Here is a 23,839-nt window from a genome sequence, read left to right as displayed (position 1 = left end):
TTGTGTTATCGTCTGCTCCAGTCTTTTAGTGGGGGTCCTGACGTGTTTCCTTCCATCCCGGATCAGGATGTTGCTACCTCAATTCTGCTGCCCTTGATTAACAGTGATTCCCTTCCTGATCTTATCCATCCAGCTTGTGGGCAGCGTGTTTTCCAACATGAACTTGATATTGCTCGTCAGAGAGGAGAATAAACGTCTTAATGATTAAGACAAAATATACATTACAAGCATACAGGGGCCTAGACACAGGGGTACCATGTGCTGATGGATCAGTACAGGAGCCCTGGCAAGACTTACATTAACTAAAGGTAAATTAAATTACAATACACAAAAAAAACAAAAAAACTATATCTACATATATGTAATACTTAAAGTTTACCTAAGGTGGTCTAAAAGATCCCAGCCCGGGGAGGCTCTAGAATTAAAAATTCTGTAAGAACAGGACACAGCAATGCGAGCTGCCTGCTCAAACAAGGATCTTATGGTTTTCTTTGGCACTTCACAAGCAGTAGCCATTTGAGCAATTGTTTCTGGCAAAAAGTGGCCTAAACAACCAATTTCAATTGGAACAAGATTGACAGTTAACCCAGAAAGCTGGAGGTCATATTGCAAGGAGCTATATCGATCTTTCTTTCTAGCTCTAGCAGCAAGAAGATGTTGCTGGGTATTAGTTGGTACTGTCAATTCGAACAAACAAATGGAATCATTAGAAACCAATACCAAGTCAGGCCTGCTGAGGGTGGAGGAAAGATTGGTTGGGATGGTACTAGGGGGGCTGGAACTAGCTAGATAACCAGGAAGGTCAGCGTAAAGTTTGAATGTTTCAGGTAAATGCTGTTGGAGCCCATGAACAAGGACCTGTAAAACTGAATCATGTCTCCAGGTATACCTGCCTTGATCTAGAGCAGCAGGACAGCCAGTCAAAATATGGTTTGTTGTGGGTTGAGGAGCTAGACAAAGAGCACATCTAGGGTCAGTAATGATGTTCCATCTGGCCAGGTTCATAGGGGTTGGTAGAGTGTCACAACCAGCACGTAGCAGGAAGGACAGCTGTTTTTCAGGGAGGCCATACATCAGTCTCTTCCACAGAGGGCAAGCTTGCTCCAGAGTTACAATATCTAAAAATTTATTTTGAACAGTTAATGGTTCCAGTTTTGACTTCCAATATTCAATGTGAGCAGAGCGTAAGTTGTGGCGAGCATGGTTCTTGAAAGTTGCAGAGTGAATGTTGGCAACTGAAGCCTTAGCAGCAGATAAACAGTCTTTTGCTTAATTCACTTACCATTCGGGACCAAGCCAGAATTCGTTCAATTTCTGCTGACCCCTGTACCAGTTCATGGCTTCGGGCCATTCCTTGTGATTCTTTAGGCCTATCCATGTCCTCACAGGAGTTTGTATGTTCTCTACGATACTGGCTTGGTGTCCCTCTCTTTTCTGCCACTTCTCCAGTTCGCTGCCCATGTGGTAGTATTGTTGATCAATTTGGTGATCATCTGCTGGGCTGTGGACATGGACCCATGCGTATACGTAGACACGATGCTTTATGTGATGTGATATATCATGCTTTACTTCAGGACAACACTGGTTGCCGTAAAGAGCAACGGTGTGCTGGTTCCCGATTGGATCGCCCGGGTGATGTTTTTCACCCTGACTTTGTGCATGGGAAGCCTGCGTACTTCGATGTTACTGTGCGTTGTCCATTACAAGAATCTCTGTTGGGTCGGTCTGCAGTTTCAGCAGGTGTGGCTGCTGCTAAGGGAGAAGAAGATAAGGATGCTCACCATGATGAGCTTGTACAGGCTGCTGGAGGTGTTTTTGTCCCCCTGGTGGTTGAGTCCTTGGGTTTGTGGTCTGCTGCTAGTCGTCCTGTCTTGCAGGACATTGCTTTGAGGACAACCACCACGAGTGGCATTTCTCGTGGCCTAGCATACCGCCATCTGCTAGAGCAACTCTCTGTTTGTCTGTGGCGCCACAATGCCCGGACATTTTTACATCTGTTTAGCCTGTTGCCTGGCAGTCCTTTGTGGGAGTTGAACTCTGTTTCATGCTCCCACTCCCTGCAGTAGTCTGCAGGGCTTTCTTGTTAAGGCCCCTGTCCTGGGGTTTTGCTGTGTGTATGCTGGCGGTCCATGCGGTGTTTTTGTAGGCCTGTGTAGGCTCTGTAGGTTTAGCTGCTTTTTCTTCCTTCTGCTTTTTGCCATCTATAAATTAAATTAAGTTTAACTCCTCCAATTTTAAGGCAATCGGATATGGCGTTCGCGTTTTATAGCAGTTTTTGTAAGTGTGCGAAAAGAGGAAGAAAAATAAGAAGAAAAAAACGAAGAAACAAAGCCAATTTTTGAAGTCGCATATCTCGGGAACGCGTGAAGCGATTTCGCTCTAATTTGGAATGTGGAGTGCTGAAGGTGGAGGAAGTGTCCACAGCAAAATCGTCTTGTTTCATCAAGGCAGCACAGAGCTACGGAGGTGCGAAAATTGCGTTTTCTTTCTTCCTGTCAATATACTCACGGGGGTTGCGCGCCGGCTTCTTGGGCCGCACGACACACTACCGTGTGTCTTGATAAAGCATGGTGAAAATAATTGCCATGTATTTGTGATGGCATTGCCGTTCGTAGAATTATATTCTGGGCGAATTAGTAGCATTGACCCATCCTACACTGGAACACCTTTGATTGTGACATCAATTGATAAGGTTTGTTGTTGGTATGCACGTACACTCGTTTACATTAATGTTAATTCTGAGTTGCTCATTTCCCAAGCTATACCACCTTTCTTGCCACAAACAAATGTGCATGTGTGTGCTTGTGTGTCAATTCCATGGCATATTCTGTAATACTTACTTGTACATAGTAATATGCTATGTTCATTGTCTGTGGCCTGTCTTTCAAAAAGTGTGCATAAAGTCACTGTTAGTACTGCAGCCTGACTACTATTTTTTGCACTGTAGGAGGTTACTTCTGAAGGAATCATCAGTTTATCATACGCCATAAAAGAAATAAATGCAGCCAAGTCATATAGCCAATACACAGTGGTTGGGATGTGTGATCCATGTCAACTACAAAACGTATCTACTGTATGGAAATCAGCTTTTAAAACCGTTGAAGTTGTTTATTACATTGATAAGGACGCTACACAAGGTATTCAGTGATTCATATTGTGTTGTGCTATATGTGCCTATACACAGTCAGTGTGATGGCCCCAGTACACAGTCAGTGCATGTGGTTGTGCATTACAATTGAAGTGAATATCCTTCAGTACATAGAGACTATGTATACTATGAACACAATACTGTAAGAGCCACTAGAATGTAGAATTATATATTTGCTAAATTAATTGGTCTTTCAATGCATTTCTATTTTACAAATTCTGTCCTAAATCCCAAATCTTTGCTTGGCTTTTATAGAAGTTTTTTTGTGTTGGACCCCTCAGTCACAAGGAATGGTTAAGTGCCAACCATTGTAAGTAGCTAGCCACTATGGTCAAGTGTCAACCATTAAGTACGAATGGTCAAGTGTCAACTGTTAAGTAGCTGAATACAAGTTAAGGTCAAGTGTCAACCATCAGGTAGCTAGTCACAAGGAATGGTCAAGTATCAACTGTTAAGTATAGCTAGTTACAAGTTATGGTCAAGTGTCAACCATAAGGTAGCTAGTCACAAGGAATAGTCGAGTGTCAACTATTAAGTACCTGGTCACAAGCTCAAGTGTCAACTGTTAAGTACCCGGTCACAATGCAAGCTATGGTCAAGTGACAACTGTTAAGTAGCTAGTTACAAGCTATGGTCAAGTGTCAACTATTAAGTACCTGGTCACAAGTTATGGTTGAGTGTCAACTGTTAAGTAGCTGGTCACAAGCTATGGTCAAGTGTCAACCGTTAAGTAGCTGGTCACAAGCTATGGTCAAGTGTCAACCATTAAGTACCCGGTCACAAGTTATGGTCAAGTGTCAACCTTAAAGTAGCTAGTCACAAGCTATGGTCAAGTGTCAACTGGTCACAAGCTTTGGTCCAGTGTCAACCATAAGGTAGATAGTCACAAGCTATGGTCAAGTGTCAACCATTAAGTACAGTGCTAGTCACAAGCTATTGTTAAGTGTCCACCTTTAAGTACCTGGTCACAAGTTATGGTCAAGTGTCAATCATAAGGTAGCTAGTCACAAGCTATGGTCAAGTGTCAACTGCTAAGTAGCGGGTCACAAGTTATGGTCAAGTGTCAACCATAAGGTAGCTAGTCACAAGGAATAGTCAAGTGTCAACTATTAAGTAGCTGGTCACAAGCTCAAGTGTCAACTAGTACCCGGTCACAAGCTATGGTCAAGTGTCAACTGTTAAGTAGCTAGTTACAAGCTATGGTCAAGTGTCAACCATAAGGTAGCTAGTCACAAGGAATAGTCGAGTGTCAACTATTAAGTACCTGGTCACAAGCTCAAGTGTCAACTGTTAAGTACCCGGTCACAAGCTATGGTCAAGTGTCAACTGTTAAGTAGCTAGTTACAAGCTATGGTCAAGTGTCAACTATTAAGTACCTGCTCACAAGTTATGGTTGAGTGTCAACTGTTAAGTAGCTGGTCACAAGCTCAAGTGTCAACTGTTAAGTACCCGGTCACAAGCTATGGTCAAGTGTCAACTGTTAAGTAGCTAGTTACAAGCTATGGTCAAGTGTCACCTGGTCACAAGTTATGGTCGAGTATCAACTGTTAAGTAGCTGCTCACAAGTTATGGTCAAGTGTCAACCATAAGGTAGCTAGTCACAAGGAATAGTCGAGTGTCAACTATTAAGTACCTGATCACAAGCTCAAGTGTCAACTGTTAAGTACCCGATCACAAGCTATGGTCAAGTGTCAACTGTTAAGTAGCTAGTTACAAGCTATGGTCAAGTGTCAACTATTAAGTACCTGGTCACAAGTTATGGTCGAGTGTCAACTGTTAAGTTGCTGGTCACAAGCTCAAGTGTCAACCATTAAGTAGCTGGTCACAAGCTATGGTCCAGTGTCAACCATAAGGTAACTAGTCACAAGCTATGGTCAACCATTAAGTACAGTGCTAGTCACAAGCTATTGTTAAGTGTCCACCATTAAGTACCTGGTCACAAGTTATGGTTAAGTGTCAAGCAAGTGTATGCAAATCGCAATCGATGTTGGCATCAATGTTGACAGGACTTAGTCCTTCACCAGCACATAACATCAACCATGACAGTAGGCACAAGTGTCAACCATAGTCACAGACTATGGTCAAGTGTCAACTGTTAAGTAGCTAGTCACAAGTGTCAACCATAAGGTAGCTAGTCACAAGCTATGGTCAAGTGTCAACCATAAAGTAGCTAGTCACAAGCTATGGTCAAGTGTCAACTGTTAAGTACCTGGTCACAAGCTCAAGTGTCAACCATAAGGTAGCAAGTCACAAGTTATGGTCAAGTGTCAACTGTTAAGTAGCTGGTCACAAGCTCAAGTGTCAACCATTCATTAAGCAGCTGGTCACAAGCTATGGTCAAGTGTCAACCATTAAGTACCTGGTCACAAGCTCAAGTGTCAACTGTTAAATACCTGGTCACAAGCTATGGTCAAGTGTCAACTGTTAAGTAGCTAGTCACAAGCTATGGTCAAGTGTCAACTGTTAAGTAGTTAGTTACAAGCTGTGATCAAGTGTCAACTGTTAAGTAGTTAGTTACAAGCTATGGTCAAGTGTCAACTGTTAAGTAGTTAAGTGACAAGCTATGGTCAAGTGTCAACTGTTAAGTAGTTAGTCACAAGCTATGGTCAAGTGTCAACTATTAAGTACCTGGTCACAAGCTCAAGTGTCAACTATTAAGTAGCTAGTTACAAGCTATCATATGGTCAAGTGTCAACCATTGAGTGGCTGTACGTCACAAGCTAGGAATGATGAAGAGAAAATTATCAACCATCAGGAAGCAAGGACCATTAAGTAGTTATAGTCACATGCAAAATAGGTAAAAATTTTATAGCATGAACCACACTTGGCAGACATTAATGGCTAAAGTTATAAGCTCACATGATAAGTCATCCAATGTAACGGGTAACATAATAGAATTTTAAATTTTAGAGTCCGTCGGGCCCGAGAAACATAAAACCTGCTTGGTCTTACCTACATTAATTTTCCATAGCTAATATGAGAGAGAAATTAAATGTGACTGGGCCTGCGAAAACCGGGCATGTGGGCACAAACTACGCCTCGTTACAAAACAAGAAATATATCTCATTGCTGGAGTAGACTCACTATTTTTATTCTGTAAATTGCATTATACAGCCAATTACATTCTCCATAATGGCTGCAAATAGCATTGTCATAGCCATCTCATGGAGGAAATTATGAGTCATCAAAGTTATAAAAAGTAGACAAATTTTATGTGCCCACATGCCCTGTTTTCGCAGTCCAGGTCACAAATATCATTGCACTCAAACGTTGAGAGACTTTAATAATGCTATTTAAGAAGCTTAGACAGTGCTTACAACTGATCACAGTTCAGTTTGCCAGGTAAACATGTAATTAACTTTCCCAGTATGGAAGCCTTTGTAGTATTTGACATTTGTTTCAGTATTTGACACTGGGCTTCCATGAGAGAGATGAACAAGTGCATGCGTTCAATGTTATACTGATATAGTGACTAGATATAAAGGGGTAACGCTACACTGAATCTTTAGTGACTGGCTTGGATCAAAACCGAAAGTCATGATCAAAGCCAGCTGATGGCCTTCTGAGCAGCTTTATCTAGTATAATTCTACAAGTTGTTGCAGACTGCTGAATAGTTGTTTGTAGGGCCCCGACAGAGTTTGGAAGATAATGACCCAAACAACCAACTTCAATAGTGGAATATAGGCTAGTATAGCAAAGGTGATGATCCAATTCTGAAAGCAATAACTGGTACTCACTCTTACCAGATTTGCGTTCGTGAGCAGCGTGTAAAGATTCAGCAGAATTAAAAGGACAGGTAAGTTCCAGTAGTCGGATTTCATGTCGCTGTTCATTGTAAATTACAGTATCCGGTCTTATAATCAAGATAGAAAGAGCACAATATTTTTTTTAATGCTCAGTACACACACAAGGGTGAGTTGGTTACACACACGAATACAAGTATAACAATACACTTGGGTGTACTAAAGGTCTGTAGGCTAAACGCCTACAGCCAAGAATAGTAGCGAAAGGGCCTCACTAGCTCTATAAGTATTAAGGTCAGCAAACGAATACCAGTGACTGGAATCGCCACAATGCTTCTGGGTCCTAAGTCCAACACTATACACAATGACTAGGTCATGCTGGTACTGAGGTGTATCTACCTTGTTCAAGTGCAGAGGGACAGCCATTCAGATGCAGGTCGTACAAAGTTACAAAGTCGACAACTGGAAGCGACTTGAATTCGCCACCGCTGTAAGTTCATAGGAGTTGGAAGAGTATCGGCAGAGGAGACTCTCAAATGACAGTTGGCTAGGATGAAATCCAAGTAACAACCTATTCCACAAGTGGGTTGATAATTCAAGCGTAGCAGCGCTTGCAAATTTACATTGTAAATCTAGACTCAAGCTTGTTAGCACAGAGTGTCCTCTCTTCAGTCATTTCTTGCTAGCGACGTACAGTTTCTTAGCAGAAGGAATGGAGTCCAACTGTTCCTGGCTTGACAGTCTAGTATAAGTAGCAATATACTCACTCTGTGTAGCCGGAACTATGCTTAAGCAGGCTGCGAGACCTACCGTGGTAGTTCTTGCGAAGCTCCAGTGACAAGAGCGAGGACAAGAGTTCCAGCGCATTTCAAACCCATTATAATACTCATGATGTAAAGAGTCAAGATTTTCGATTTAGCTCCGAACAACTCATAGAGCTCTACCCTCTGTGATCACCTCGGTGATCACCTCCTACCGTAATCCAGCGCCAGAAAAGTTTATTAAAGCCGGAAACTGGTATTATACTTCGTATTATCAAGACACACGGTAGTGTGTCGTGCGGCCCAAGAAGCCGGCGCGCAACACCCGTGAGTATATTGACAGGAAGGAAGAAAACGCAATTTGCGCACCTCCGTAGCTCTGTGCTGCCTTGATGAAACAAGACGGATTTTGCTGTGGACATTCCTTCCACCTTCAGCACTCCACATTCCAAATTCGAGCGAAATCGCTTCAAGCGTCCCCGAGATATGCGACTTCAAAAATTGGCTTAGTTTCTTCGTTTTTTTTTTCTTCTTATGTTTCTTCCTCTTTTCGCACACTTACAAAAACTGCTATAAAACGCGAACGCCATATCCGATCGCCTTGAAATTTGGCACACAGAAGGGGGGTATAAAGGCGCATCTCTGTACCAACTTTGGTTGGAATACGATACACAGGCAAAGAGTTATGAGCGATTATTCACGAAAAATAACACCAATATGTTGTCACGCCTACAGGGTAAACCGCGTATGGGAAGAAGCTGAAAATCGGTGGGTGAATAGGTTAACTATTGAACCTCAAACCTTTTGTGGTTCGAAAGAAATCGAGCTAAAAACCAGGAAGATACACCGAAAAAACCAACAGTGTGTAACAATTACGCAATCGAGATTAGCTAATAAAAAACTATTACTTGCCACGCCTACCAGATAAACCGCTTGGGGTAATGCTTTGAAAATCGCTGTATATATGGAGTAATCATCTTAGAAAGGCTCTTCAATGGTGTAGAAGAATCAGACTTAAAGCCACGGAGTTATAACACGAAATCCAACTTGGTGCAGCAAGTGCGAAATCGAGATACTCTAATAGAGCAGTCATCCTAATAGAGCAGTCACCCTGAAGAGAATTCAAGAGATCAGCTAGAAACAGGTAACCTGTATAGAGATCAGCTACAAACAATTCATCCTGTAGAGTGATCAGCTACAAACAATTCACCCTGTAGAGAGATCAGCTAGAAGAAGTTACCTTGTAGGGAGTTCATGCAACTATGGAAAGAGATAGTTTAACTAGAAGAAATCACCTTGTAGAGTTCAGCTGCAAAGAAACTACCATGTAGAGAGTTCAACTACAAACAAATCGCCCTGTAGAGAGATCAATAGAAGAAGCTACCTTGTTATTATTTATTATTATTATTATTATTATTAATACTTTACAGAACTGTACAGATCAATAAACAAAATTAAACAATATTTAAGAGCTTATAACAATTAAATTACAGAACTGAAGGTCTACCAGTGTCTTGCACTGGTAGCCATAATTAATTACTTACAAATTACAATAAGCTATATAACTACAAATAATAATTACCTATAAAGAGTACAAGTTAAAGAATAAAATAGTTTGTAGGAGCTGGAATGTTTAAACATTTGGAACAGGGGCAACGGAAATAAAAAGTACATATAGGTTATTACTGTCAAAATTGTTAATAAAATGATTCCTTGTAGATAGTTCAGCTACAAAGAAACCATAATGTAGAGAAATCAACTACAAAAAAATCACCTGTAGAGAGTTCAATTACAAACAAATCTCCCTATAGAGAGATCAGCTAGAAGAAATTATCTTGTAGAGAGTTAATCTACAAACAAATCACCCTGTAGAAAGATCAGCTAGAAGGAGTCACCTAGTTCAGTTACAAAGAAACCATCATGTAGAGAGTTCAGCTGCAAACAAATCTCCCTGTAGAGAGATCAGCTACAAACAAATCACCCTGTAGAAAGATCAGCTAGAAGAAGTCACCTTGTAGAGAGTTCAGCTACAAAGAACCATCATGTAGAGAGTTCAGCTGCAAAGAAATCACCTGTAGAGAGTTCAGCTACAAACAAATCTCCCTGTAGAGAGATCAGCTAGAAGAAGTTTCCTTGTATAGAGTTCAGCTACAAACAAATCACCCTGTAGAAAGATCAGCTAGTAGAAGTTACCTTGTGCAGAGTTCAGCTACAAAGAAACCATCATGTAGAGAGTTCAGCTACAAACAAATCACCTGTAGAGAGTTCAGCTACAATCAAATCTCCCTGTAGAGAGATCAGCTAGAAGAAATTACCTTGTAGAGAGTTCAGTTACAAAGAAACCATCATGTAGAGAGTTCAGCTACAAACAAATCACCCTGTAGAAAGATTAGCTAGAAGAAGTCACCTTGTAGAGAGTTCAGCTACAAAGAAAGCATCATGTAGAGAGGTCAGCTGCAAAGAAATCATCTGTAGAGAGTTCAGCTACAAACAAATCTCCCTGTAGAGAGATCAGCTAGAAGAAGTTTCCTTGTAGAGAGTTCAGCTACAAACAAATCACCCTCTTGAAAGATCAGCTAGAAGAAGTAACCTTGTAGAGAGTTCAGTTACAAAGAAACCACCACGTAGAGAGTTCAGCTACAAACTAGTGACCTTGTAGAGACATCAGTTACCTTGTAGAGAGTTCAGCTACAAAGAAACCATCATGTAGAGAGTTCAGCTGCAAACAAATCACCTGTAGAGAGTTCAGCTACAAACAAATCACCCTGTAGAAAGATCAGCTAGAAGAAGTTACCTTGTGGAGAGTTCAGCTACAAAGAAACCATCATGTAGAGAGTTCAGCTACAAACAAATCACCTGTAGAGAGTTCAGCTACAAACAAATCTCCCTGTAGAGAGATCAGCTAGAAGAAATTACCTTGTAGAGAGTTCAGTTACAAAGAAACCATCATGTAGAGAGTTCAGCTACAAACAAATCACCCTGTAGAAAGATTAGCTAGAAGAAGTCACCTTGTAGAGAGTTCAGCTACAAAGAACGCATCATGTAGAGAGTTCAGCTGCAAAGAAATCACCTGTAGATAGTTCAGCTACAAACAAATCTCCCTGTAGAGAGATCAGCTAGAAGAAGTTTCCTTGTAGAGAGTTCAGCTACAAACAAATCATGCACCCTCTTGAAAGATCAGCTAGAAGAAGTCACCTTGTAGAGAGTTCAGTTACAAAGAAACCACCATGTAGAGAGTTCAGCTACAAACTAGTGACCTTGTAGAGACATCAGTTACCTTGTAGAGAGTTCAGCTACAAAGAAACCATCATGTAGGGAGTTCAGCTGCAAACAAATCACCTGTAGAGAGTTCAGCTACAAACAAATCACCCTGTAGAAAGATCAGCTAGAAGAAGTCACCTTGTAGAGAGTTCAGCTACAAAGAACCATCATGTAGAGAGATCAACTGCAAACAAATCACCTGTAAAGAGAAGAGTTCAGCTACAAACAAATCTCCCTGTAGAGAGATCAGCTAGAAGAAGTTTCCTTGTAGATAGTTCAGCTACAAACAAATCACCCTGTAGAAAGATCAGCTAGAAGAAGTTACCTTGTAGAGAGTTCAGCTACAAAGAAACCATCATGTAGAGAGTTCAGCTGCAAACAAATCACCTGTAGAGAGATCAGCTGGAAGAAGTTTCCTTGTAGATAGTTCAGCTACAAACAAATCACACTGTAGAAAGATCAGCTAGAAGACGTTACCTTGTAGAGAGTTCAGCTACAAAGAAACCATCATGTAGAGAGTTCAGCTGCAAACAAATCACCCGTAGAGAGTTCAGCTACAAACAAATCTCCCTGTAGAGAGATCAGCTAGAAGAAATTACCTTGTAGAGAGTTCAGTTACAAAGAAACCATCATGTAGAGAGTTCAGCTACAAACAAATCACCCTGTAGAAAGATTAGCTAGAAGACGTTTCCTTGTAGATAGTTCAGCTACAAACAAATCACACTGTAGAAAGATCAGCTAGAAGACGTTACCTTGTAGAGAGTTCAGCTACAAAGAAACCATCATGTAGAGAGTTCAGCTGCAAACAAATCACCTGTAGAGAGATCAGCTGGAAGAAGTTTCCTTGTAGATAGTTCAGCTACAAACAAATCACACTGTAGAAAGATCAGCTAGAAGACGTTACCTTGTAGAGAGTTCAGCTACAAAGAAACCATCATGTAGAGAGTTCAGCTGCAAACAAATCACCTGTAGAGAGTTCAGCTACAAACAAATCTCCCTGTAGAGAGATCAGCTAGAAGAAATTACCTTGTAGAGAGTTCAGTTACAAAGAAACCATCATGTAGAGAGTTCAGCTACAAACAAATCACCCTGTAGAAAGATTAGCTAGAAGAAGTCACCTTGTAGAGAGTTCAGCTACAAAGAAAGCATCATGTAGAGAGGTCAGCTGCAAAGAAATCACCTGTAGAGAGTTCAGCTACAAACAAATCTCCCTGTAGAGAGATCAGCTAGAAGAAGTTTCCTTGTAGAGAGTTCAGCTACAAACAAATCACCCTCTTGAAAGATCAGCTAGAAGAAGTAACCTTGTAGAGAGTTCAGTTACAAAGAAACCACCACGTAGAGAGTTCAGCTACAAACTAGTGACCTTGTAGAGACATCAGTTACCTTGTAGAGAGTTCAGCTACAAAGAAACCATCATGTAGAGAGTTCAGCTGCAAACAAATCACCTGTAGAGAGTTCAGCTACAAACAAATCACCCTGTAGAAAGATCAGCTAGAAGACGTTACCTTGTAGAGAGTTCAGCTACAAAGAAACCATCATGTAGAGAGTTCAGCTGCAAACAAATCACCTGTAGAGAGTTCAGCTACAAACAAATCTCCCTGTAGAGAGATCAGCTAGAAGAAATTACCTTGTAGAGAGTTCAGTTACAAAGAAACCATCATGTAGAGAGTTCAGCTACAAACAAATCACCCTGTAGAAAGATTAGCTAGAAGAAGTCACCTTGTAGAGAGTTCAGCTACAAAGAAAGCATCATGTAGAGAGGTCAGCTGCAAAGAAATCACCTGTAGAGAGTTCAGCTACAAACAAATCTCCCTGTAGAGAGATCAGCTAGAAGAAGTTTCCTTGTAGAGAGTTCAGCTACAAACAAATCACCCTCTTGAAAGATCAGCTAGAAGAAGTAACCTTGTAGAGAGTTCAGTTACAAAGAAACCACCACGTAGAGAGTTCAGCTACAAACTAGTGACCTTGTAGAGACATCAGTTACCTTGTAGAGAGTTCAGCTACAAAGAAACCATCATGTAGAGAGTTCAGCTGCAAACAAATCACCTGTAGAGAGTTCAGCTACAAACAAATCACCCTGTAGAAAGATCAGCTAGAAGAAGTTACCTTGTGGATAGTTCAGCTACAAAGAAACCATCATGTAGAGAGTTCAGCTACAAACAAATCACCTGTAGAGAGTTCAGCTACAAACAAATCTCCCTGTAGAGAGATCAGCTAGAAGAAATTACCTTGTAGAGAGTTCAGTTACAAAGAAACCATCATGTAGAGAGTTCAGCTACAAACAAATCACCCTGTAGAAAGATTAGCTAGAAGAAGTCACCTTGTAGAGAGTTCAGCTACAAAGAACGCATCATGTAGAGAGTTCAGCTGCAAAGAAATCACCTGTAGAGAGTTCAGCTACAAACAAATCTCCCTGTAGAGAGATCAGCTAGAAGAAGTTTCCTTGTAGAGAGTTCAGCTACAAACAAATCATGCACCCTCTTGAAAGATCAGCTAGAAGAAGTCACCTTGTAGAGAGTTCAGTTACAAAGAAACAACCATGTAGAGAGTTCAGCTACAAACTAGTGACCTTGTAGAGACATCAGTTACCTTGTAGAGAGTTCAGCTACAAAGAAACCATCATGTAGGGAGTTCAGCTGCAAACAAATCACCTGTAGAGAGTTCAGCTACAAACAAATCACCCTGTAGAAAGATCAGCTAGAAGAAGTCACCTTGTAGAGAGTTCAGCTACAAAGAACCATCATGTAGAGAGATCAACTGCAAACAAATCTCCTGTAAAGAGAAGAGTTCAGCTACAAACAAATCTCCCTGTAGAGAGATCAGCTAGAAGAAGTTTCCTTGTAGATAGTTCAGCTACAAACAAATCACCCTGTAGAAAGATCAGCTAGAAGAAGTTACCTTGTAGAGAGTTCAGCTACAAAGAAACCATCATGTAGAGAGTTCAGCTGCAAACAAATCACCTGTAGAGAGATCAGCTGGAAGAAGTTTCCTTGTAGATAGTTCAGCTACAAACAAATCACACTGTAGAAAGATCAGCTAGAAGACGTTACCTTGTAGAGAGTTCAGCTACAAAGAAACCATCATGTAGAGAGTTCAGCTGCAAACAAATCACCCGTAGAGAGTTCAGCTACAAACAAATCTCCCTGTAGAGAGATCAGCTAGAAGAAATTACCTTGTAGAGAGTTCAGTTACAAAGAAACCATCATGTAGAGAGTTCAGCTACAAACAAATCACCCTGTAGAAAGATTAGCTAGAAGAAGTTTCCTTGTAGATAGTTCAGCTACAAACAAATCACACTGTAGAAAGATCAGCTAGAAGACGTTACCTTGTAGAGAGTTCAGCTACAAAGAAACCATCATGTAGAGAGTTCAGCTGCAAACAAATCACCTGTAGAGAGATCAGCTGGAAGAAGTTTCCTTGTAGATAGTTCAGCTACAAACAAATCACACTGTAGAAAGATCAGCTAGAAGACGTTACCTTGTAGAGAGTTCAGCTACAAAGAAACCATCATGTAGAGAGTTCAGCTGCAAACAAATCACCTGTAGAGAGATCAGCTGGAAGAAGTTTCCTTGTAGATAGTTCAGCTACAAACAAATCACACTGTAGAAAGATCAGCTAGAAGACGTTACCTTGTAGAGAGTTCAGCTACAAAGAAACCATCATGTAGAGAGTTCAGCTGCAAACAAATCACCTGTAGAGAGTTCAGCTACAAACAAATCTCCCTGTAGAGAGATCAGCTAGAAGAAATTACCTTGTAGAGAGTTCAGTTACAAAGAAACCATCATGTAGAGAGTTCAGCTGCAAACAAATCTCCCTGTAGAGAGATCAGCTATAAACATATCACCCTGTAGAAAGATCAGCTAGAAGAAATCACCTTGTAGAGAGTTCAGCTACAAAGAACCATCATGTAGAGAGTTGAGATGCAAAGAAATCACCTGTAGAGAGTTCAGCTACAAACAAATCTCCCTGTAGAGAGATCAGCTAGAAGAAGTTTCCTTGTATAGAGTTCAGCTACAAACAAATCACCCTGTAGAAAGATCAGCTAGAAGAAGTCACCTTGTAGAGAGTTCAGCTACAAAGAACCATCACGTAGAGAGTTCAGCTGTAAAGAAATCACCTGTAGAGAGTTCAGCTACAAATAAATCTCCCTGTAGAGAGATCAGCTAGAAGAAGTTTCCTTGTAGAGAGTTCAGCTCAAACAAATCACCCTGTAGAAAGATCAGCTAGAAGAAGTTACCTTGTGGAGAGTTCAGCTTCAAAGAAACCATCATGTAGAGAGTTCAGCTGCAAACAAATCACCTGTAGAGAGTTCAGCTACAAACAAATCTCCCTGTAGAGAGATCAGCTAGAAGAAATTACCTTGTAGAGAGTTCAGTTACAAAGAAACCATCATGTAGAGAGTTCAGCTACAAACAAATCTCCCTGTAGAAAGGTCAGCTAGAAGAAGTCACCTTGTAGAGAGTTCAGCTACAAAGAACCATCATGTAGAGAGTTCAGCTACAAAGAAATCACCTGTAGAGAGTTCAGCTACAAACAAATCTCCCTGTAGAGAGATCAGCCAGAATAAGTTTCCTTGTAGAGAGTTCAGCTACAAACAAATCACCTTTTAGAAAGTTTAGCTAGAAGAAGTTACCTTGTGGAGAGTTCAGCTATAAAGAAACCATCATGTAGAGAGTTCAGCTGCAAACAAATTACCTGTAGAGAGTTCAGCTACAAACAAATCTCCCTGTAGAGAGATCAGCTAGAAGAAATTACCTTGTAGAGAGTTCAGTTACAAAGAAACCACCATGTAGAGAGTTCAGCGTGCAAAGAAATCACCCTGTAGAAAATTCAGCCACAAACAAATTGCCCTGTAGAAAGATCAGTTATAAGAAGTTACCTTGTAGAGAGTTCAGATACAAAGAAACCATTCTGTAAAGAACTCAGCTGCAAACAAATCTCCTGTATAGAATTCAGCTACAAACAAATTACCCTGTAGAGAGATCAGCTAAAAGAAGTTACCTTGTAGATAGTTCAGCTACAAACAAATCACCCTGTAGATAGATCAGCTAGAAGAAGTTACTTTGTAGATTGTTCAGCTACAAACATTCACCCTGCAGAGAGAGCAGCAAGAAGAAGTCACCTTGTAGAGTGTTCAGTTACAAAGAAACCACCATGGAGAGTTCTATGATAAATATATGTATTATATATATAATTTGTACATTTACTGATAAAATCAGAAATATTTAAAGTACATCTGCTTCACATTTTCTTCTTCCTGTAGTAAAGAAAAAAAGACAGGTTAAAAAAGTCCCAAAGCTGGCCATAGGCCGGCTTTGGGGTATACAAATACAAAAAGAAATGAAATCTAATCCAAAACAGCCAAGCTGTAAAAAAACAGTGCGGCCCTCAAAAAGGCTATGGTGAAAAAAGATGTGAAATCCAAGGTGGCGGCCAAGAAATGGCTGTGATGGTAGGTTAATGGTAAAAATTTTAATAACGGCAATTTAGGTGAATTTTTTTGCCAAAACCAAGTGGCACAAAAATTCACTTGAATTGTCGTTATTAAAATTTTTACCATTAACCTACCATCACAGCCATTTCTTGGCCGCCACCTTGGATTTCACATCTTTTTTCACCATAGCCTTTTTGAGGGCCGCACTGTTTTTTTACAGCTTGGCTGTTTTGGATTAGATACTGTATTGCGGTAATATCCGGCGTTTCAAAATGGGTGGCAGTTCGAAATAACGCCCCATCCACTCCATAATCTATGCCGTATGACATCAAGCGCGAGCAAATCGGAAGCCGAGGGATGGATGAAGCTACACCCTATCGTCGTCACCTGGTACCAAGTAAGTGTTAGTAGTGTATCGTAATTTGTCTTTGTGCCGGTATTAAAGGAAAAGGTTCCCCGGTTTTTCTGGTTTTTGTCTTGGATGTGGTATTAATACCGTTTGCGTTGAAGGGTATGGCGATTACTTGTACCAAAATAAAGGTTTCTAGCTACTCTGTTTTTTTTTTACAAAACCCTAGTTAAATCAAAGTGCAGCGCCATTTTGCTTTTAAAAAGGTATGAAGAAGTTTGGCTGTAAATAAGACATTGTTATTCTCCATAAAAACCGTTGCAAACTAACCTGCCCAGCTATTTCACAATGCTTGTGTTTATTCAAATCAGTAAATCAGTGAGGGCTGAAGGTAGTCTCGCGTAGCCAGACCACTTTTTTTTTCTTTTGTGGTCGGACGGGGAAAAATGTATCACCCGAGCAAGGGTGATTGTTGATTGCCAAGAGTTCATAATATTAGTGTAGAGGGATGGAAATTAATACACTAATATTATGAACTCTTGCTAACACAGATGGATAGCAGATTTTGCTGTTTGTCTTGCTTTGTGGAGCTCACATCTGTTCTAAACGCAACAACAACTGTAGCACAGCAAAAACTGTGATCTGGAATCTGTGTTATTAAGTTGCTGCTCTGTTGAATGCTCTGTCAACAGGTCTATGAAGTAGAGGGCTTCATCAGTCAGCAGCAATCAACAATCATCCTTGCTGGGTTGATACTCTGCACAGAATTCTTAACAGAATTCTTAACTCTAAATGTAAGTATACCAGACCCTTTTTCCTGTCTGACCACAAAAGAAAAAAAAGGCGGTCTGGCTACGCGAGACTAGGCTGAAGGGTGTCAAGGAACTAAACCAATTAGAACATGTATTACTATATATTTGTTTAATTGGTCTATAACTGGTTGTACATAAAATAAAATAAATTCTCAGCCAGTGGTATCCATGGCTAATGGTCTTGGGTGATGAAGGAGCAGGCTGGCTAGATCTTGACCATTTTTTGTAAAGTAATCTATAACCATACTAGAAGGGCAGTGGACACTCTGGACAAAAGTACCAATTTTTTACAAACTATGTAGGTTGGTAACTTCCAGTTTTGGGATAGGCTCCTATTAAGCTAATCACCCTGGGGCAGTTGCTAGAGCATTTTAAATGGCTGCCACAGTAAAAAGTGAGATATTTTATGGTACTCTCTTGTAGGCATTTTTTAAATTGTAAAAGTTGGTGTTAAGCATAGCTACATTAGGGACAATTAGAAGCAGTTTCACGCTGTGATTAACCATGAAGTTCTGTCTTGAGCTTGATGGTACGTACCACGAGTGGCTGATGGAAAAGCTGTTATGATCTTTGTCATGCCATCTTAGCCTCACACCATGGGCAGGTCGTGTCTGACATAGCCAACCAAGCAGTATCTTTTTTGGCATGAGATCTCCAGACATGCGTGCATCATGACCCAGCCATCTACATAAGCCTGGCCATGCTCCACAGATTGCCAATAAACTCTCACATGCCAAAGCGTTCGACTAACTGAGTTGTGTTGATGTGCTATGCCCACTGCACTGTTCTTCCTATGCCCATTATTTACCTGACACATTGATGATGAAATGCTTGTGACTTTCTAATCATTACCTGAGTCAGAGCCCAGGTTTCAGCAGCATACAAAAGAACACACACACACACACACATAAGCACCACCTTTCCCAAATAATTACAGAGCCAGGTTAATTATCCTCCAGAAAATTCCTTACTACATCCATTATTCCATTGTAACAAAGTTGTCTAATAGTACTGTCTTCATCACCTATCCAACATATGTTTTATTGGTATTTTAAGTAGAATTGGTCTTTACGATTACCTGTATTCATCCTAAAATAGTAGTTAGTGTGCTACAAGCCATGGAACCAATTAAGATGTACTAGTTTATGAAAACCATGTATAGTGGCTTTACCTTGGATATACTAATGAAGTTTGTTATTCTATTTGTAGAAATGGAGATTGTTAAAGAGAAACACTCTACCTAGTGTCCATAGTGGTGAAGACATCTGGTTATGACTCATCGGTCAGTGAACAAGTATGTATCTGTGTATCTGTTAGTTGTGTAGGTATGTGTGTATATGATATATGGTGTATGTGGTGCTTCGGATGAGCATTAAGTTTATTAATAGGCAATGCCTATGGTGGACACTTGGGTTTGGGAATTGCTTTATGAATATACGTACTATATGATGGGTAACTAATGATATATGGCAGTGGTACAAAGCCCTTTTCTTTTATGGACATTCCCCCGTCAATTCTATCATAATTAGTTGCTTACAAACCTCAGTTGCTTACAAACCTCAATTTTTCAAGATCTCCTAAGTTGAGCTTGTTTGATACAGTCAGCCTCGGTTTAAAAATTATCTAAAATGGTGGGAAACCTAGAAGTTGGCTACTTGTAGAGTGGATACTCTAGAGGAAATGTTGTAAAATATGTGAAAAGATGGCTGGCATAGCTCCAACCGTTGTTGAGCTACAGAGGAGGTTGGAAACATACACGTGAGCCCAATGGTTTGTGTTGAAAAGCATACTAAGCCTTTTAAGGTGTTGAAATACCTTCCAGTCAATGAAGAATGATGAATACTTGGCAAGTGAGCATGGAACCCTGTGAAACCCCACTGTTTAGGATTATTTTTTAAAACTTTTGCTCTCCATAAATCATGTGAGATCTCGCACCAGGACTGGAATGCTGTAAGTGTCTCCACTGACAATCAAGATAGACAAATAGAAGAATGAATTCTACTAGAGAATATAGTATAATAGGCACCTAAGAAGTCGTCATTTGCCGATTTGCCTTGTACTTCACAAAAAGTCTAGGTACAGCCGCCCCAGTAGCAAGGATTACATGCGGCAGAAAGACGATGAAAAGTCTAGAAGAATAATGTCAGCAATTGACTGCTACGAAGAAGGTTAGAAATGGGCACCACGTCCTTTAAATTTCTCCTTTAACCTCCCTACCATCTCAAAAATGCAATTAACACTAATAATTTTTTGTAGCATTTGTTATGCTTGCAACCTCCTCTGGTTGAGCTACCACACTTTAAATTAGAGTTGCACCGATATGCATTTTTTCACATTTGCCGATACCGATTATTTGCCTATTCCTGTAACCGATATGCCGATATTTACCGATATTCTTCATTTCTTCAGAACAGAGGAGGAGGAGCAGAAAATCACCTAAAGTTTATGCGTATAAACTGCATTTGTAATGATAATGTAATCAATGTAATTAATTACGTGGGCGGCCGACTTTTACAATGTTTTACACAGTTTTGCTAGTATCTCCTTTCATGGAAAAGGAAGCCAAGTAGTTATAAAACAGCTAATCAAACAGTGTTTTAGTGGGACTACAGACCCTTTGTGAAGAGTGATCAACTAATTGCGTGGGCGGCCGATAAATATACACAGCCTACTATAGCCTTGCAACCACATTTGTGCAAACAAACAAACTCAAATAGTTACAAAACAGTTACAACAAACCACTTACTGCTACATTCACCACCTTCTTTACTTTCACCTGTTCATTGTCGTCAACTTAACGATTGATTGTGGGTTTCGGTTAACCGGCAAGTTATTTCCGCTTCGTAGCCGATACCGATACTTGTAAAATTAGCTAATATCGGTTGTTACCGATAATTCAACCGATTATCGGTGCAACTCTACTTTAAATACTTCAATTTGCTGTTTCCCAATACTTTGAAACAGGCGATAAGACCGAGCAGGTCACTATTGATGATTGACTGTTCAAGTATTGAAGAAGTGGTGTACATCTGTATAATAAATTGAGAAAAATAAAAAAAATCCTGCAAAGAGTTTGCACTGGTAATCTTAATGATAATGTAGTCTATACCGCTCAACTAAACAATGCACTTCAAAGTTTGTTAATACCAGCTGCATATTATGTATTTATATACCAATAAAGAGGTGATTTATTGTAGCTATGTATGTATACAGAGCAGATTACAATGGTCGGCCATTGGACTTTTACTGACCAATTAGCTAAAGGACCGCCCAATTGCTGACTGGAACGGCCAAGAATGACCGACTAGTTTCCGCTAGAAAAGATTGAGTTACTCTAATAAAGCAGTCAAAGCATTTTATTGAAAAGGTGTACCAAAAAGGTCTTAAAAACAAAAACAAAAAGTTATGGGAAATTTTGGGAATCGATCCTCGGCATCATAACAGTGCTAGCACACAAGTACACTGTGTAAACTGTTAGACCAGATAAGCAAGATGTGAAAGGAGAACTTTTATAGTTGATTTAAAGGTCAGGTGAATGTATCAAGTTTTAGAATCATTCAAAGCATAGCTTTCGCATTCCAACTTTTTTAAGAGCCTGTAGAGTCCAAAATTTCCTAGAGGGTATGTTCATGTTTACATGCGCAACATGTACAAAGTGCACTCACTGTCGGACCATGTGAGATCAACTTTGACTTCGATCTGACATAATGTCGGATCTATGAAGACCAGTTATAATCTGCTCCATATGTATGTACCTGTAGCTTGTACATTTTGATACATAATATATTGTAAATAAGTCTCTGTTCACTGTATGCATTGGAATTATATTATATGTTTTGCAGTACTGCTACTTTGGGAACAATCGTGGTGTTAATATACAGTGTACACTTTGGACATGGACAAAAAAACTGGTTATTATATAAGTGTCTGTATGCATTTGTGTAAATGTACTAGCAGATATTATTGCATCACTTGTAAGTAGTTGTCTTATGCATGGCAAATCAAAACGTTCTGTAAAATATGAAATTATTATAGCCACGACAATTTCTAGTGTATCCTTGTATCACATATACTCATGTGCTAGACTGCAACCTATCGACTCACAGGTGTACTTAAAACTCCAGTATGTTTCTTGTTAATCAATGATTGTAAAAAATTATTCACAAAATTTGGTCACATGAAATAATTCATGTCAGTGTGGTCACATATATGTAAAGTGCAATTCTGTATAAGGCACCTTCTCAAAGTTGGGTAACCATCTCTCAACGTTGGGTAACCATCTCTCAACGTTGGGTAACCATCTCTCAACGTTGGGTCTCCTCAACGTTGGGTATCCATCTCTCAACGTTGGGTAACCATCTCTCAATGTTGGGTAACCATCTGTCAACGTTGGGTAACCATCTCTCAACATTGAGTGACCATCTCTTCTTTCTCAATGTTGCGTATCCTTTTAAATATATTTGAACTAACCATCTCTCATCGTGACAACATCGAATATCCTTTGTTTCTGTAGAGATAACATAACTTTATAATGGTGTTGAAATTGTGAATATAGCTTAGTATATTTTTATCATATTCTTGAGTGCATGGATAGTACAAGTATTGAATAGTGAATTGACCCAATTTCTGTGTTTCATAAATAGATTTTCTGATTAGAGTTTATGTAATATCGATTAAAGTACAGGACAAATGCTTTAAAAATAACTTGTTTTGGCCAAAAAAATAGTTTAGAAAAGGACAAATTAGTTTAGACCTTGTTTCTAGTTGATCTCTCTACAGGTTTCTAGCTGAACTCTCTACAGGGTGGTTTGTTTGTAGCTGAACTCTCTACAAGGTAACTTCTTCTAGCTGATCTTTCCACAGGGTGATGTGTTTGTAGCTGAATTCTCTACAGGGTGATTTGTTTGCAGCTGAACTGTCTACATGGTAATTTCTTTGTAGCTGAACTCTCTACAATGTGACTTCTTTTAGCTGAACTCTCTACAGGGCGGCTTGTTTCTAGCTTATCTCTCTACAGGGTGACTTGTTTCTAGTTGAACTCTCTACAGATGATTTGTTTGCAGCTGAACTCTCTACATGGTGGCTTCTTTGTAGCTGAACTCTCTACAAGGTGACTTCTTCTAGCTGAACTCTGTACAGGTGATTTGTTTGTAGCTGAACTCTCTACAAGGTGGTCCTTCTAGCTGATCTCTCTACTGGATGACTTGTTTCTAGCTGAACTCTCTACAGGGTGATTTGTTTGTAGCTGAACTCTCTACAAGGTAACTTCTTCTAGCTGATCTTTCTACAGGTCGATGTGTTTGTAGCTGAATTCCCTACAGGATGATTTGTTTGCAGCTGAACTCTCTACATGATGGTTTCTTTGTAGCTGAACTTTCTGCAAGGTACTTTCTTCTAGCTGATCTTTCTACAGGGTGAATTGTTTGTAGCTAAACTCTCTACAGGGTGATCTGTTCTTAGCTGAACTCTTTACAGGGTGATTTGTTTGCAGCCGAACTTTCTACATGATGATTTCTTTGTAGCTGAACTCTCTACAAGGTAACTTCTTCTAACTGATCTTTCTACAGGGCAATTTGTTTTTGTAACTAAATTCTCTACAGGGGATTTATTTGCAGCTGAACTCTCTACAAGGTGACTTCTTCTAGCTGAACTCTCTACAGGGTGATCTTTTTGTAACTGAACTCTCTACAAGGTGATTTTTTTGCAGCTGAACTCTCTACATGATGGTTTCTTTGTAGCTGAGCTCTCTCAAATGTGGCTTCTTTGTAACTGATTTCTCTACAAGGTGACTTCTTCTAGCTGATCTCTCTACAGGGTCATTTGTTTGTAGCTGAACTCTCTACATGGTACACAGCAAAAAATACCACATTTCTGGTGGTTATATCGGTACAGGAAATGTGAAGGAAATTTTCTGTTTGAATTTCTGACACATTTCCTGTACTTGTACATATCACCTTTCCAAGTGATTTCAGGAAATGCCACTTTCAAAAATGTCAAGGAATATTTTGTTCATATTTCTGGCACATTTCCTGCTCTAATACATGCCACCTTTCCAAGCAATTTCCACTCATGCAGGAAATGTCACATTTCCTGGAACTGGAAATGTCAAGGAAATTTTTTGGTTTACATTTCTGACACATTTCCTGTACTTCTACATATCACTCTTCCATCTAATTTCCAGTTGTGCAGGAAATTCCACAACCATATTTTGTCAAGGAGTTCTTTGTTCACATTTCTGGAACATTTCCTATACTAGTACATACCACCTGTCCAGGTGATTTCCAGTTATGTGGAAATTTCAAGGTAATTTGTTTACATTTCTGGTGCATT

The 23,839-nt window shown here is 39.9% G+C and overlaps 1 protein-coding gene and 1 long non-coding RNA gene across 8 annotated transcripts in view; one reads left to right on the top strand and one right to left on the bottom strand.

Moving 5' to 3' along the window:
• The window catches only part of LOC136258579 (uncharacterized), a 181,643-nt gene that overhangs the window by 16,078 nt on the left and 141,726 nt on the right, over positions 1–23,839 (bottom strand). The window lies entirely within an intron of this gene.
• On the top strand, positions 16,627–21,579 carry LOC136257238 (uncharacterized). Of its 2 annotated transcripts, none has more exons than XR_010701858.1 (3): positions 16,627–16,745; positions 18,719–18,791; positions 21,352–21,579. It is a non-coding gene; the product is annotated as an uncharacterized lncRNA (long non-coding RNA). The 2 variants fall into 2 exon arrangements; XR_010701857.1 differs by having other exon boundaries at positions 18,719–18,803.

This window comes from Dysidea avara, chromosome 6, assembly GCF_963678975.1.
Source record: "Dysidea avara chromosome 6, odDysAvar1.4, whole genome shotgun sequence".
In the NCBI taxonomy this organism is placed as follows: Eukaryota; Metazoa; Porifera; class Demospongiae; order Dictyoceratida; family Dysideidae; genus Dysidea; species Dysidea avara.
This window is presented reverse-complemented; position numbering and strand designations above follow the sequence as displayed.